Below are 6,004 nucleotides of genomic sequence, written 5' to 3' on the forward strand. Positions count from 1 at the left end.
CAAACCAAATTGCTTATTTAACGATTCACTTACTATGAAAATATATTAATCTAAGTGACCATAATTAACTAATAACTAGTTTTGGAGCCCGTGAAAATCACGGGATCGTTAATAATTTATTGTTTTAATCAGCTTAAAGATTATGGACTATGAATGTTTATCTTCCAACAAATATTTAGGCGTTATTTTAAGTTCTCTTTATTGATTGAATGAATTAGAGTGTTTAGACCGAAAAATAAAATATCAAAGGTGTTTAAGGTAGACAAGTAGAGATATTGTGATAACACAAGGGATGATAATCGTAGACAAAAATATGATAATGTGTATAGGTAGTATAAATGAGGAGGGAAGCCAAAAATTCATCATTTAAGAAAAAAGTTAGATGTTAATATAAATTAGTAGAATGTATTAATTATTAATAGGTATAAAGATTAGAGGAAACTAAAAAGTTTATTACATTTACATTCTTTTGTCACATTAAAATTTATCATTTTAGGTACCATTTAATTAAATTGTATAGATTTATTTATAGATGAGTGAATGAAATCAATGCCATGTAACTATAAATTGGAAATCCACGTCACATTAAAATTTTCATGTTACATTTAATTAAATTTGTCATTCTAAGTACCCCTTTAATTAGATTGTATAGATTATAGATGGGGTTTTAGGAAAAGAGTTGCATATTCAACTAATAAAAAGTTGCTTAAGGTAACAGTTGTTTTGATATGTGAGTATGTATCATCCTCCTCAGTGGCGGATCTTGAAAAAAATTTCTAGGGGGGCCAAAAATAAATTGAGTTGTATTTACGTAATTCGAATATTCTTACCCGATCATAAACGAGTACGATTTCAAAAGTTCCTAGATTGGATTCCTTGAAATCATCTAACTAAAAAAAAAATAAAAAAAAAATAAAAGAGTGGAGATGCTATTGGATGACTTTGTTTTTCTTAAAGAGTTCAATTCATTTTTTCGGTGTTAAAACAGTTCAATTCGAGATACCATAGTTAAAAGATTTGTTTTTCTAGAAAAAGTTTAAGAGCTATTCAATATGAAAGGAGTAAGCTAAAATACTTTATTTCGTCTAACTAATACTCTTGTCTATTATTTTCTTTCAGTTTGATTGCACGATTTTCAATGCGCACATAAAATATGTATCAGATGCAAGGAAAAAAGAAAATTAAAATGACTAAAAAAAAAATTCCATGTGCAACAACATACGGAACAACTAATTATTATTGTACACAAAATCAAATTCGATAATGGATTTACCTGACATCGAAATTCAATATTGAGTGTTCTTGTGTTATCAATTTCTATAGTTGATACGAATATTTTCAAGGTAGTGTGAAAATGTATAGTTACGTGACCTAAATAAACTCACATCATGAGAAAGTATCATTATGTAAAACGACAATTTATTTATTAGTATAAATGAATATTTATTTTACATAAATAATCCGTCTCACAGTATTAGACCGTATTATTCTTAGTTTGTGATTTATGAAGGTAAAAAGAACCTATTGTACTTCTTGTACATTAAGAAACTAATAGGGAACACAAATAACACTATAATACGGAGTAGTATGTAACTCAATAGCCATAGCCCAATAGAGAATTTTACGAGGTAGTTTAATGGGCTTGGACATGCACATATAAATCAAGGGGGGCCAGGTGGAAGATCAATAACAATCTATACTAATTTACACTGAAATTGTGAGGTCAGCCCAAAATCAAAGGGGGGGCCTGGCCCCTGCGCACACCAACCAAGATCCGCCTCTAATCCTCCTGCAATTTGAAAACACGAAAATAATAAAAATAAGATTCTAATTAATTCAATATACAATAAAGAAAAAAGTAAAAAAATATTCTAGTTATTTATGTAAACTTTACATACCAATTTTTGGAATAAAATGGAAATTTTGATTGTTATATAATGGTGAGGGGAAAGCAAAAAGATCATCATTAAATAAAAGTAATAAAGTTAAATAAATAGGGTAAATTGATGACTAAAGTTATGAGAGGGAGATAAAAAGTTTGAATCAAATTTTTTTAATTTATTTTGTATGTTTGAGACTTTATATTTTTTTAAATTTTTTTACTAATAAGCATGTCACACATGATAATAAAAAAAATGAATTTTTTTTATGACACATGGCTTAGTGAGATGACTTAGTGAAATATTTAGTCTTGCCTTTTTATAATATTGTACTTTACATATCAATTTTTTGGATAACATGGAAATTATGATTATTGTTATATAATGGTGAGAGGAAAGCAAAAAGATCATCATTAAGAAGATAATAAAGTTAAATAAATAGGGTAAATTGATAACCAAAGTTATGGGAGGGAGATAAAAGGTTTGTATCAATTTTTTTTTTTTGTTTACAACTTATATTTTTTAATTTTTTTAAAAAATTTATGAATGAGGTGAAATATAAGGTTTTGTTTGTCATGTTGAATTCAAAGCTGGTAAGAACATAAAATATACATATATGAAAATTAAAGGATTAAACAAATTAAAAAAATGGAAAAATAAAACAATAGGCGAAAGTAGTAACTTACAACATAACAATAAAGCGTTCACATCAAAGATCATGACATTGAATCCTATAAAACACAACAAAATAAAGAGGTTAGACTTAATTTACTAATAGAAATGTTAAAAAACCCATAAAAAAATCAATACCAAGATATACACAAAAGATATGTAATTTCACATAAAGAGATGAAGTATATATATATATATATATATATAATGCTATAACATTCATTAAGATTAAGAATTCAAGAGTAAGATGAAAGGTTGAAATTAGGTTACGAACTTACAATGAATGGGAGAAGAGGAAAAACAAAAGTGGAGTAAATGCATAATAAAACATCTTGAATGTGTTATTATTATTATTATTATTATTATTATTATTAGAACTTAATTAGACATGAAATATTAAAGCATATTAGGAGGTTTTTGAGAGTTGTCACATGGCAATTAAATACTACTCAAGTTAGTCTTTTAATGTTATTTTATAGATGATTTAGCTAGTCATTTAACTATATTGTATAGATAGAAATATATTTCAACGCAGACATCGGCAATCCAAAGGCATTTTGGCAAAAAAATTGGGAAAGATGATATTTTGAAAATTGTATATGTAGTTGATTCATATGTGGGTGGAGTAAAAGAACAGGGATTATTAATCCGATTTTGTTTTTTTAAAAGAAGAAAAAAAGTGTGGATTAAAAAATAATTTATTGCTAGGTGGCTTTTAGTCGATGTCTACGTGACATTTATAAATCTAGGTGGCTTTTAATCGATGTCTACGTGATATTTAATAGGTGTTTCAAGTAGACTTTTAATTAAATTTTATAGATTAGAGTGACACGCGTATTAAGATGTAGCATTGAAAATGCATACGTGGCTTTTCCTTATCCTACGTGGCATTGTCTGCGTGGCCTTTTGAGGCTAGCCTTTTAATAAGATTTTATAGATTATATAACTAACAAGCACTCCCCTTTGCCAATCATTACCCTCATCATTACAATATGATATGCCATACATTCATCATCAACGTAGTAAGACTTAAGCCATCTCGCACCTGATCATCCACTCCCTTACCATGCAACACCACCACGCCCTTCATCCTCATCTGACACCAAGAACCACGACAATCTAGCACTGACTTTAACTCCGCCCTTACGCACAACCCATGTTTGGCACTACCTCCAACCTCACGCATAAAACAAGGATCAGCCAACAACGTCGCCGCAACGACGATGAAACAGCCTCAAAAACGACTACCATTACATTACCTTTCAACAGTCTTAGATTTGGAACAAGTTTCAGAAATCGACTTGCATAATAACTCGCTCACCTCGACATATAGGTTCAGCCCAACATGGTCGAAAATAGGGTATACTACCGTCTACCTGATACTGTCCAGCCCTTCTTATGACATTAAAACAACTCTAAATTGATATTAAGAATATTCTCAAGTGCACTCTTATCGATATAGTTAGCAACCATAGCAAAGTACCCATATCCCGACTTTAAATCTCTCAAAATCAAGCCCGGAACAAGAACAAAACAAGAGCACTATACAGCCTCACACATGTCTCACAAAGCTATTAAAAGACAACCCAAATCATGGCCCTCAGAACCCTGATGACTACCGCTCACCGGCACCAATTCAACTACAACAATAAATTCAGGTTAAAGAAAAATTACTACCATTGTCATAATAAGAGGAAACACACACTTACCTAGTTGTTTAGAGGACGGTGAAGTTTGTGTTAATGGCGTCGTCCGAATGGCTGCTGGTGCTTATGTTCTCGTCGCTGTTCTCACGTTCTCGCCGCACACCCCCTCTTTCCCTCTTTTGATTTTGTGTGTTTGGTAGATAAAAGGGGAATATGGGAAAGGGAGGCAAATAATTAGGTTAAGAGTAATTTAATAATTACACCCTTTTATATATCACTTTTTTAAAATTACTCACTTTTGAAAACTTTTTAATAATTTACTCCCCTCAAATGTTCTCAGGTCAAAAATTACACCCAATTGCACTTTCAGGTGGAAAATCTTTTTTAATGACCGTTTTACCCCTGTGTAAATATAAATCTTCTTCCCCAATTTTTCTGGGTTAAAACAAACATGGTGACTTTCCTTACTCCAAACAATTGGACTGAAAATATGAATCTCAAATAATGTGATCATCAAATATGCATACCAGGAGCTAGAATTAAGAAAATAAAAGAAGTTAATTGATCAAGTCAATAACTTTATTTAATTCATCGAATCCTTAATACACAAATTTTGGGAATTTTAGCATATTCAAATGAATGAAAATGGGCAGAGCTTTGAAAACTATAGTATAGCCTCATTCCTACAAGAATACCGGAACAAGTAGTATCAATATACCTCTACATGCCACTGCTTGTGCTTGTTCTTCTTCAACTGAGAAAGCTTCGTGTCCCAGCTCTCGCCTCTCTCCTCAGCAACTCTCTTCAGGGTATCTTGAATCCCGGGTATCATTGTAAATGTGGAGCCCATTGTCGATCAGCTTAAAGATTTCATCGCTATACTCCTCGATCTTGTCCCGAACATACATTTTTCTGCCTTTCTTGTTGTTTTGCTCCCTGCTAAGAGCCGTGTCCTAACAGAAATTATCCAGGTAGTCCTGTAAATATTTGGTGAATTCTTCGTCGTTTTTGCTGTAATTTCGCTAAATTAATCCCCCAATTTTCTGGGTTTTTTTTAAAATTTGAAATTAGGGTTTTTTAATCAAGTTTTGGGGATAAAATTAGAAATTTTATGATGAAAAGAGGGGATAATGGAGACATTTGTAGGTATAACCCGAGCAAGATTAGTACAAATTCTTGCATTATTAGCTTGAAGAGATGTAGAAGGGAGAGAATAGCAACAATATGAACTCCAGCAATCACGAACAATAATAGATGCACAACAGCAATAACAACGCACCAACAACATCGACGAACTTCGGGAACAAGAACACCAACGACCAGAAATCCGAAGACTGATTTCATCCGGAACGCCAAAGCCTAGCATAAACGAACAACAAGAACAAAATGAAGTATAAAAACACAAAGGAGGGCAATTTCGTCATAAAATTAGACATTTTAACAAAAAATTTGAATTTTGACGGAATATGTCACCGGAATGTGAAAATGGGTGCAATTTTTGACCTGAGAACATTTTATGGGAGTAAATTATTAAAAAGTTTTCAAAAGGGAGTAATTTTAAAAAAATGGTATATAAAAGGGTGTAATTGTTAAATTACTCTTAGGTTAATAAGTATTACTAAAATAATATAATCAATACTATATATTAAATCCAGAAACCAAGGGACTTTAATGTAATTAAAGAAAGTTATACAAATTAGTTATATTATATAGTTTTAAATCACTAGCACCATGTGATGGACCCGATTAAGGGATCTCAATGCAAATATTATATAGTTTGGGTTAAAATTAAATTATATAGAAGCT

At 31.0% G+C, this 6,004-nt stretch overlaps 2 long non-coding RNA genes across 2 annotated transcripts; both read right to left on the minus strand.

Annotated features, from left to right (window-relative positions):
• Positions 1-1,506: 1,506 nt before the first annotated feature.
• Positions 1,507-4,425, minus strand: LOC141594506 (uncharacterized). Its single transcript, XR_012522220.1, has 3 exons — positions 4,262-4,425; positions 2,567-2,611; positions 1,507-1,789 (listed from the first exon to the last, which is right to left on the minus strand). It is a non-coding gene; the product is annotated as an uncharacterized LOC141594506 (long non-coding RNA).
• Positions 4,426-4,759: 334 nt separating this feature from the next.
• Positions 4,760-5,758, minus strand: LOC141594509 (uncharacterized). Its single transcript, XR_012522221.1, has 2 exons — positions 5,478-5,758; positions 4,760-5,151 (listed from the first exon to the last, which is right to left on the minus strand). It is a non-coding gene; the product is annotated as an uncharacterized LOC141594509 (long non-coding RNA).
• Between the last annotated feature and the right edge of the window lie 246 nt (positions 5,759-6,004).

The sequence above is a fragment of the Silene latifolia genome, chromosome 8 (genome assembly GCF_048544455.1).
Source record: "Silene latifolia isolate original U9 population chromosome 8, ASM4854445v1, whole genome shotgun sequence".
In the NCBI taxonomy this organism is placed as follows: Eukaryota; Viridiplantae; Streptophyta; class Magnoliopsida; order Caryophyllales; family Caryophyllaceae; genus Silene; species Silene latifolia.